At 36.5% G+C, this 11569-nt stretch overlaps 1 long non-coding RNA gene across 7 annotated transcripts; it reads right to left on the bottom strand.

The window, feature by feature from the left end:
- Positions 1 to 5287: 5287 nt before the first annotated feature.
- LOC112193499 lies at positions 5288 to 10223 on the bottom strand. Of its 7 annotated transcripts, XR_002933924.2 has the most exons (9): positions 9897 to 10222; positions 8538 to 8904; positions 8082 to 8163; positions 6986 to 7665; positions 6738 to 6881; positions 6610 to 6656; positions 6150 to 6225; positions 5977 to 6022; positions 5288 to 5497 (listed from the first exon to the last, which is right to left on the bottom strand). It is a non-coding gene; the product is annotated as an uncharacterized LOC112193499 (long non-coding RNA). The 7 variants fall into 7 exon arrangements; XR_005807993.1 differs by adding an exon at positions 9045 to 9767 and having other exon boundaries at positions 5977 to 6656; positions 9897 to 10223; XR_005807989.1 differs by having other exon boundaries at positions 5977 to 6225.
- Positions 10224 to 11569: the final 1346 nt, after the last annotated feature.

Genomic DNA, 11569 nt, shown 5'->3' with positions numbered 1-11569 from the left:
TCTGTATTATAAAGGAAGAATGTTTGTACCTTTGATTCACTCTTGGAGAGACAAAGTGTTGAATGAATGTCATGCTGGCCTAGTTGGTGGTCATTCTGGTTACCTGAGAACTTACAAGAGGGTTACAAGAACCTTCATGTGGCCTGGAGTCAAAAAATTTGTTAAAAAATGGGTAGCGGAATGTGATGTGTGCCAAAGGAATCACTATGAAGCCATTCTTCCTCCAGGCTTACTCTTACCTTTGGCTATTCCTGAAGGAGCTTGGCAAGGCATCTCGATGGATTTTATAGAGGGTCTACCCAATGATCAGGGGAAATCAGTACTATGGGTAATTGTTGACAGGTTTAGCAAGTATGCCCACTTTGTTCCAATTAGCCATCCTTATACTGCTAAAACAATTGCTGAATTATTTGTGAAAGAGATTTTCAGATTGCATGGTATGCCTGAAGCAATTGTAACAGACAGAGATCCTATTTTTCTTAGCCAATTTTGGGAAGCTTTTTTCAAAATGCAGGGGACTAAACTACACAGGAGCACAGCTTACCATCCGGAGTCTGATGGCCAAACAGAAAATCTTAATAGAACTGTTGAGCAGTACTTGAGATGCATGATCACTGAGAAAGATGGTAGTTGGGTTTCATTGATTCCATGGGCTGAATTTTGGTACAACTCCACGTATCATTCAGCAATCCAAATGTCTCCATTTGAGGCTTTGTATGGTTATCCTCCTCCCAAGGTCGTCCCATATCTTCCCAATTCCACTAATGTTCATGATGTTGATGTTGCTCTACGAGATAGGGATGAGATTTTGGCAAGATTGAAGCTTAATTTGGAGCAGGCTCGAGCTAGAATGAAATCCTATGCGGATAAACACAGAACTGAAAGGGAGTTTGAGATAAATGATTGGGTTTACTTGAAGCTGCAATCTTACAAGCAACAGTCAGTGAAACGCAGACACTCCAATAAGTTGGCTCCTAGGTTCTATGGTCCATTCCAAGTGATAGCTAAGGTAAACAAGGTTGCTTATAAATTACTCTTACCTCCTGATTCAAGGGTACACCCTGTCTTTCATGTGTCACTGTTAAAAAAGAAAGTTGGTGCGAATACAACTGTTCAGGCACATCTGCCACCTTCATTGAACCCTTTGAATCCAAGGTGGTACCCAGCTAAAGTGTTGGGAAGAGGTATTTTCAAGAAAAAGAATGCACCAGTTACCAAATGGCTTATACAATGGGTGGGAGCTTCTATGGAGGATGCAACGTGGATGGAAGCTGATGAAGTTATGAGATTGTATCCAGATTTCAAGGATGAGTAGTTGATTCTGTATCCAGATTTCAAGGATGAGTAGTTGTCTCTGCAGCAGGATGGGATGTTGGGATACCAACTTATTAGGAATACCAACTTATTAGTAAAACGCAGCGTTTTGGTTGTTATAGCCTATATATACTCTGTTACTTTCATTTTGTAATTCAACTATCGAATATCTATATAAAAGTCTATCTTTTCTCAGTTTTTCTTTGTTTTCTTCTCTTAAATTCTGAGGGTACTCATCAATCTGTCTTTCACTTAACTCACTGCCTTTAATTCTACTGTTAGAAACCATTAAAATTGAGGGTATATTTGTCAAAACACTTAAAAATACATTTTTGACTTTAAAAAAATATAAATTTATCAGATTTTTAAAAAAAAATTTTAATTTTTTGGAATTTCAAATAAAAAAGGATTTTATTTTAATTTAAATATAATTTGAAAAAATATTTATACCCTCAACTTTTAAAGTTAGAAATGCATTTTTAAGTGTTTTGACAAATATACCCTCAATTTTAACGGCTTCTAACAGTATAATTAACGGCAGTGAGTTAAGTAAAAGATAGATGTAAAATTGAGTGAGTTAAGTGATATTGTTGAAAATACAGTGAGTTAAGTGTCAAATGGGTCATAACTCAGTGACCATTTATGATATTTTCCCTTTTTCCGAATGACAGAAATAACTAAAATCTCAAACAATGGAACTTCTCCTACACTAATTCAACACAATTAAAGGCATGACTTCTCAACTCATTTCATTGAATAGATAATTCTGGAAAGAAAACTCAATTCTCTCATTTATTTGGCCTCATAAATAAGTTTGATCTTAGGTTGCGAGTGATTTCAAGCGGTTGTTGGTCCTCTTTTGCATAATAATAGCGCTAAGCGCGGCAAGGTGCTTCTAGTTGGTTTTGATCCCTTGTTTGGATTCGGTTCTAGTTCCTACTTGGATCTAGATTGATTCTAAGTGGGGTTGGATCTTAATCCTAATAGCAGTTATGTGTTCATGGTGTTTACTTATGAGAGTCGCTTGCAACCAATTTCTATCATTGGACGCAACTGATCATCAGAGTTATTTTGTGGAGGGACAACCTCAGTTCTAGGAGTGTTTGTATTGTATCCTCAACCTATGTGCTGGGATTGTTGGTCATCTTTATTACCGTTCTATTAATCCATGCCAGGCATTTACTTTTGCTTATGATTATTGTTTGTAGAATAAAATTTTTACTGTATGCACAGTAACTTATTACCTTAAGCAACCTGTTTTACTTCACCCTTTTTTTGTTCTTTTTTTTGTCAATAAATTTTCTTGACTATGTTCTTGGGGTTTTATTTCGTTAATGTATTTTGATGAAATAATATGTACGACATAGTTAGTAAAATATAAAATGTGTGAAATACAAAAAAAAAAAATGTACGTGTATTATTCGAAGAACTTAATCTAATAGTTCATCCAAGAGTTCAGCAAAGCATTTTTAATTGATTATGAACTAGATTATTCGAACAATGTCTGTATATTATTTGAACAACTTAATCTAGATATGATTCCTCGGAAATCCCTTACATTTTTGGTTTCATGCATTGGATTCTAGCGTTCTGTCGACCGCAATTTAATTTACCCTAAATTTGTTAGCATTCCAAGAGATATTCCCTATGCATAGGGTGATCCTTTAGGGTACAAATAAAGTAGGACTCGATTATGAATTGTTCTGATTGTATCCTAGTAGTGTTAGGTTACTTGATTATTTGAATTACATTGCTATCGAATATTTTTTACTCACAATTTCTAGTTTTGCTAATGTCTCTACGTAGTAACTTAATTTTGAGGAGCCCATTGCAGGTGGGTAGACTGTATAATGTTTGCCTCTCTCTACTATTTAATGGATTAATTTACACCCCTTTTTGATGAAAAATAACAAAAATGTATATTGTGCAGGTCTGGTGTTATTGTGCCAATTTTCTTTTGAGATGTGACTGCCATTTTTTTTTTTATAACTTGGCTATTCCCCTTTGATTAGTTTTTGCAATACTTTTAACTATTGTGAACAGACTGGTCTTGTTTAGTCTTCTTCTTTCCTTCTACAATCACACAACGTAGTGACAAGTTTAAAAAAAAGATTTCAGATCCTGCTTGTCCATGTTTTTCTCCTTGTTACCCAGATTTGTGGCGGGGAGTTGATATTGGGCTTGAGACTTTGAAATTTTGAGATTTGAGGTTGATTTTCTTTTCCTCTATTATTTTATTTTAATTTGGTTTAGAAGAGATATAAAACCGGCTCTTCATACGAATATTTAGTTAAGTTTAAATTTTTTTTTAGGTACATGGTCTATATCCGTATATATTTGTATTTCCAGTCATTAAATATTATATTTATTGCTTAAAAAGAAAAAATAAATTTACAATTAATACCGGTGGTAGTTCGAACCAAATAAGTTCAATAATATCCCTCTTGAAATTCTTCCACCCAATACTAGAAAAAAAAAATAGAAAAGGTGATGTATATGGAAAGTATAATATCATTTGTGAAAAACGTACATATAATGGTTTTGGCATTAGTGGCCACCATTTCAAAGGGTTAGATATCAAACAACACCTACTCAAAAGACGGCGATGTCGTAGCGAAAATGTTTCATGCCAACGCACAGAATCATAGGCGCATCACCACGCGTCTCAATTTTCTCTATTTAAAATGTTTTAATTAAATTCGAAGTGATTTTACGAAGAGTAAAAAAAAAAAAATTTAGGAAAAAGTTACCCTACTGGGGGAAAAACTGGAGTTGGTGAGTGAAAGTGTGAAGTTTGTGTGGGGGTTGGTCACGGGGCCACTTGTCGTAGCATGGTTGGGAGATAACGTTTATGTTAGTCTATGTATAATTGTACTAAATACCTAATGTACCCTTTGATTAGTACGAAATGATGGTGCCCAAGACATGTTTTATGTTTTTGTTGAGAGTTGGTGGGGGGGACGGGACCGGATTTTTAACTTGAAACATACGATAATGGGTTAGTAGGCATTGACGACGTGGCATTTTTTTAGTTTGGGTGCAATTGATGTGGCAAAACATAATTTACAGTAAATAAATTTTTATCGTTCTCTGTTTCATCTTCTTCCATGGATCGATCTCTTTGTTTTCTCGGACCCCATATCTCTCAGTTCCGATCGAAGCATGCATGTTCAAATCGACAAGCACAACCGGTCACCGATACTAGCTAGCATCCAGCCATACCCATATAAATGAACATTGACCCATGAAGGAGAGAGATTAACCAATTGGATTAGTGGGTCTTTGACAGCGTCGCTTCATTACTCTCTATAACAATTGGAATGCGGTGGTGGCTGGTGGTGGTCCCCCAGATCTGAATCTGAGCTTTGCTTAATTGAGCTAGCTTAGAGGGAGATCGACCTCGAGGCTCGAGCTCCAGGTCGTCTGAGATTAGACTGCTGATAGCTGAGGCCGGGGGGAGATGGTGAAATCAGTTTCATGTGAATGTCGGTGCCTAATTGAATGCCTAACCCAAACCCGGCCACATGCAGCGGGAACACGTCGATTGTACCAAGTATAGCGTGTGTGCCACGCACCGAAGTGTCGGTGGTGCTTCGCTCACCCTATCACGCGGAAGATAACACAAACATCGATGGTTTGGATTTTTCCCTTGAAACCAAAAATCAAACATTTACAAAAGGAAAAAAAAAAAAAGTTCTAGTTGGATCTCTAAATTTGATACTAGCGATATAGCCCGCGCGATGCCGCGGGTTTGTTTGCTTGATGCAGCACTTCTAATTTAACATTAACATTTCTGGGCCAATATTTGTTGTCAAAAATCAAAATAATCTCACTTTTGAAGAATTCATTCAATTTACTCCAAATTAGAAATTCCTAGTAACTATTATCGCAACTTAATACTCAGCACACATTACCTTTTTTGCAGCAGATAGGAGAGGTTCTCATTCAAAATGTACTAACAAAGAAACAGAGATAGGACAAATACAGAATCACATAAATCAACATTCCAAAGGCAGGCCATCCTAAATTGGCATTCAAAGTAAGGCAGGACTGCACACAACTGTGCAACCACAACTTTTGGGTCGAATAAACATAATTGGAACATTAGTAGATACATTTTTTTTTTTTGCACATTCTAAAACACTCACTCTAGCCAACAATATAACAAACATATATAGCCAACCTGAAAAGAAAAGAACAAACAGATTTAAAAAGAGAAGTAAATGAAGTTTATATTGAACTTATGTCGAAAGACTGTTATACACAATACAAAGGGTCAAGAGGATCTTCATCTTTTTTTTTGAAATGTAGTAAAGAGCTTCAATTGGCATGACAAAAACGTCTAAAAGTGCCAAGTAAAGCAACCCAAACCATTCTTCAAGTTCTATTCTTCTCTAGTATAGTAACTATAGATTTCATTCAAACTTGTGACCCTAAAAATTTGTGCACAAATAGAGCAGAATAGCATAAGTGGAATACGAAATAGCTAATCAATGAAGCTTTTTGTTATCTAACTCCTCATAGAATACTGATCCATGCACTCTCACTCAGGAAAATAGTGAACCAAACTATAATAGAGATTCAAAATAATGTGGTTTTGAAATGAAAGCTTTAACCACATGGTCTTTTCCATCTTTCAATAGGTGAATAGATTTTGTTTACCTTGTTACAGGATCAGGGTAATGGCAGACCTGCTTGCATACAGAATCTGCATAAACAAATACAATCACAGTAGAGAGTGCACCTCTGTGGAGTCAAAACCTCTGATCCTCTAGTTTTTGTTCACTCAAACTAAGACGTTGACTATAGATAACAGGAAAAGAAAGTATCCATACGTTCAGGCTTGATGTTCAAAAGCCCATATTCCAGCTTGTGAGGGAAAGGAAAAGGGAAGAAACCTCACTATTAAAACTGGAAAGGAAAAGGGAATAACCTTTTTAGGGCAATGTATTACAGTTTAGAAACTCTACATGACTGATTCAAATAAACAGAGCTACAGAAATTACGTATTGAACAACGTGAAGTTGATAAGACATACAGATCATTAACATTGAATAGAAATCACTGTGGAAAAGCAATTTGATCGTGCAAAAATAATTGAGATAGTTAAGTACAATTCAAACAACGGGAAAGAATAAGAAACGAACAATAGCAAGTGCACCCTCACTAAGCAATTCTGATACGGTTACTCCAACTACAACTAACCATTTAAACTGATGTAATCATTAAACAATACTATATCATACAGATCACGTATGAATTACATTGGCATATATAAGAGATCATATAAATCACCTGAGCCAATTACTGTTAAGTGGGTGTGAGCCAGAGAATGCAAGGAGCTGTACACAAACAAATGAAGACAGGTTTTAGTAAAAAGAAGAGAATGGGGAAAAACTAAAAACAAATCAAAATTTGAGAACCTCATCTGGAATGGATTCAACCCTCCGATCTTTTGTGTACACATGATCTTCTCCCATGGCTTTTAGACTATGTCAAGCCCTAAATCTCTTCTGGCTTTTGGGATTATAAAGTTGCAAACTTGAAAATTAGGTCCAACCCTGAAACTGAATCAAACATACAAAATCCGCATCAGTAACAATTTTCTTCATTACGAAAATGTATTAAGCAAAAAACCAACAAATGTTCTTTCCCAAATCAAAACACATACCAGAAATCCAGAACATGAACTCTGAGAGGGAAAGTTATTGTTGCATTTTCTCCTCACAAAATTTATCAATAAATGTGTCTGCTCCTTAGGAACCACTCATTTGCAAACTCCCAAGGCTACTCCTTAGGAACCACTCATCAATAATTCAGATCGCAATAATTAATCAGATCGCAATAATTATTCAGACACTACCTAAACTCAGCGCGCTTTGCTGCGGTAGTTAATATGATATTAATGAAACTGAAAATGAAGCAGACAAAAGTTTTGGAAATTGAAGTAAAGATCTAATCTAAAAGGGAGTGCAAGGAAGTTCAGTTGGTAGTGTAGTTCAGTTGGATGCGAAATTGTACTCAAGGACTCCCAACTGAACTTTGGTTGAACTTCCCAGGAAACTTCTTGAATTTCTCCTGGACTCCAAACAATGTGCACATTACGCGGAAATTTGTGCTTCCATGAGCCACAACCAAAACAAAACCATTATTAAAAGCAGAGCCATTATTAAAAGTATAAATGAATAAATAAGGATATAGATTGAAAACAATTGTTTTTTGATAATTGAAGACCAAAATTGATCCCAAACCCAAAACTGATAATTGTAGTTGTGCTTCATGATGAAAATCTGACCTCCAACCTCTTCCAACCAATTACTGAAATCGCAAACTCCACAACAAACAGTATCCCTGAAACATGAACACCCATATCTGATTCTACCAATTTCTTATTTCAAGAACAACAGCTCATCATTTCCTTCTCACAAATATGCACTACTGTTATAAACTTCAAACCGTAGACATGGAAACCATAAAGAACATAAAACCTCAAAATTCCAACTTCTAAAATCCTAACCACAACTAAAAATTGATTATATCATCTTCTAGAGCTCGATTAGTAACATAGCCTTAAAATCCACCACAGTAGTTTATAAATAAATAAAAAAGAGCAATTTTTCTGCTATCAAATGTTTCAATATTTGCAGAACATCAAGTAAATCTCCAAACCCAATCACCAAACACCAATGTTTTGAACTCAAACAACTAAAAGCATCCCTTATTTCATATGCAAATCAAGAACATAGAATAAGAACAAAAGGTAATACCTAATTAATTCGATGTTGGATGCGGCAAAATCCAATCAACAAAGCAAAAACGGGGAGATACTCCAATCCACAATACTGAAAACTGCGAAACCAACAGAGACACTATTCAAAGTCATAAAGTTTGGAATATCTGGCTTGAGATTTTAAATTAATTTGGTACCTCACAATTTATTTTTGACCACAAATAAAACTAAAAGTATTTGAATTATATATATCCAGGGGCACCATCCCTGAGCAAAACCCAATATTTACCTTAGTTATTTTGACTAATCATTGAATCAAACAATTGATTCATGGCTGTTATTGTTCAATCATTAGTTATTGAATTAATCCATAGGGCTGGGTCTCTCTCTCTCTCTCCATTTGGGTTAGACACTGAGAGTGCATCAATTAACTTATTTTGATAATATTTTAAACATCAATCACTCTGGTGCAGACCGAAAATCAAAACCTTACCTTCAATCACTGAAATCCGAAACCCAGCAACACTTCTTCTGTTTTCTGCAACCCAATTTCAAAAAACAATACAAACAATCAATAACCAACAATATAGCTCCTTGGCTTTATTCAGAATCCTAGCTATATGAAAATAATGAAGCACAACTACATCAATTGAATGAAAAAATTATAGCAATATTGAAAAAAAAAGAGGGGGGGCACTGATTATATGTGTAACCCAACCCTTGCGAAACCAACTGACGAAGAATAAATGAAACAAATTAGAAGCGATGGTCCCTCATCTGGTTGATCTAGGACGATTATCTTCAAAACCCAAGCACGATTGGTTTAGTTGTAGTAGATCATCTACCCAAACACAATTATCCTGAAACCAAAGATAAACCAAACTGTTAAAAATGGAGTCAGAAGAAGAAATGAAGACACATTAATCAAACAATACCAGAAAATAGAAATTTGGTAGATACACCTCTCCTAATCTCAGTAAAAATTTAATCTTCACTTTACCCTTTTCTACTGGGAAAAAAAAAAAAACTGTGCATCTTCTTTCTCCGCTTCTACTCACTATCTCTCTCTCTGTTGCTCATGCTTAACTCAAGTCACATGCTCTCCATTGCTGCTTTCTGACTTTTGGTTCTTGGAATTTTAATTACACATCTACCTAGTGTACTTCATAGTTTCTTCATGACCAAAGACCACTTTAGGTCCCCTTGACACTGCTTTTGTAGGAAGAACTTCTGTTTTATAAGCTTCTCAAGTGCATTTCTACAGGTGCTTTGTTAAAAAGCATGTAACACCTCAGTTACTTTTGTGAAACGCTACCAAAAACACTTTCAACTCTCAAATTAGCAGAAGCCAAAAGGGCTCTGGGCATGAATAACTCTCCCTATAACCCTCCTCCATTTAATGATGTTTACTTTTGGTCTAATTTATTTAAAGTCCACCTCTGAACCACACCAACTTTTGGTGGTGGTCATTAATCCCTGGCCTTTCACCCCTATTTCTCTTTGGTATTGTAATCTCTCTCTCTCTCTCTCTCTCTCTCTCTCTCTCTCTCTCTCCCCCCATTTTGGTGAAGCATGAAGACAGAGTGCTACAGAAGGAGGAGTAGATACAATAAACTAAGCAGCTTGGAAAGTAGTGATGATGAAGAAGATCAAGACCAGAAGCGTCCAAATTTTGAAAGTGATTAAGCCAATATCACTTTCACAGTGCAATTGAGCCAGACATCTGACAATGATGTTCATACAATATTCCAAAAAAAAAAAAACAGAGATCAATTGAAAGACTGATTGCAAAATCGTTGCAGATATATTCAATCAAAATAAAAACTAACCCAACTTTGATTGACACCCATACCTCTTCTCCTGCTAAAAGATCCCTCCCAAACCGGATCCAAACCTTGCTATCGACCTCCACTTCGCTGTCAGTGTTTCTGTCTCTCCCTTCTCCTGTTGCAAGATCCCTCTGAAAAAAATCGTGCTGACTTAGAGAACCAAATCAATTCAAAACCACAAACCAAAATTCCTCCCTCACTATCAATCTAAGTGAGACGAAGAACCACAGCAGAGACCAAGATCGAACCGAACTCTCTCTCTCTCTCTCTCTCTCTCTCACTCTCTCTTTCAGTCAGTGATTCTTGTTTTTGTTTTTGCGAAGGTTCCGGAATCCACTACCAAATCAGGCGTTTTCCTTATTCAGGGTTTATAGAAGACCAGGTTGATATTCTCAACGAACAGTAAGGGCAAAATCGCCTTTTCCTCCCTTTGATGAACAGTAGTAACAGTGAACTCACCTTTCAATATATGTATAATTAGAACTTCTATCTTTTTCTAATTATTAATAGACTCTATAAACTCATATGAAAAAATAAATAAGGACATAGAGAGAGAAAATAAAAACCAAATACGCTTCTTACCTCTTCCATTAATATAACATTCAATTTTATTTAATTTTCAGAATTTCTTAATATCACCTATATAACTTTATAATTTGCCTAAAACAACTAAGTAAAAAGAATTAATTTCTATACATGGTCCCATCATTTAATACAAAAGTAAATTCAAAATAATCTAATTTGGAATTTCCTTAAACTAAATGTATTGGATATTTTGGTGTAGTTATTACTAATTAAGATCTAAGGTGAACTCCTTTTAATAGATTTAATCGATATATAATTTTTATTTGAGAACCAAAAGGCCATCCATATTGCAAAACAAACAAAACTACTATGATCTGGATTAACATGAGTATTTTGATTTCTATCTCAAGTTTAGAGAACGACAAACCAAACCCCCTTAATTAACTCCTACCAACTATGAGAGCTCTCGCTCTCTTCTCTTTGTGGCGGCTAACCCTAGGGTTTGGTCGTTCGATATCTTTGGCTTGCAACGTCGGCGTCCGTGGCCATTGGCCGTCGAGTCCAAATCTCTCCTCTTCAACCCGCTCTCTAATCTCGTCTCTTTGTAGATGGGATTCACCCCCTGCAGGCTTTGCTCTTGCTGATGCGGCTGCACTCTGCTTCAATGATGGTGGTGGAGAGCGGCGGCGTGATCTGGTGGATCCAAATCAAACATGGGATCCTGGTTCTATCATGGAAAAAGGATTTGAGTTCGGATCCTCTCCGATTTGGGCGATACGACTTTGGGTTACCGCTGCAGTGCTTCAGCGGTGGATGGAAATTTTGTGTTCGGCTCCCCAGAGGCGATTTTGTGGTGCCCGATTGCAATGGGTGGTGCCTGATGGTTGGGGGCTCTGCCTATGGGTTGCTCGATCCGGTGTCAGCCTGACTTTCTTAGCAGCAGGAAGGGGAGGCTCGATGGGACAGCGACGTGGGTTAGAATGGGTGCCCAGACGCACGGGTGTCCAGAGATGGGTTGATGCAATGGTGTCCATCTGCTTGGGTGCCCAAATTAGATTCAAACGGGCCTGGGTTTTTGTCAAGTCTGCTTTGGCAGATTTGATTTTAGTCTCACGTCGGTTTTGGATCAATATTTGGAACCCTGGTCACTTTCAAATTCGGATCTTGAATC

The sequence above is a fragment of the Rosa chinensis genome, chromosome 3, assembly GCF_002994745.2.
Source record: "Rosa chinensis cultivar Old Blush chromosome 3, RchiOBHm-V2, whole genome shotgun sequence".
NCBI classification, from domain to species: Eukaryota; Viridiplantae; Streptophyta; class Magnoliopsida; order Rosales; family Rosaceae; genus Rosa; species Rosa chinensis.
Note: the sequence above shows the minus strand (reverse complement) of the source record. Positions and strands in the feature narration are given on the sequence as shown.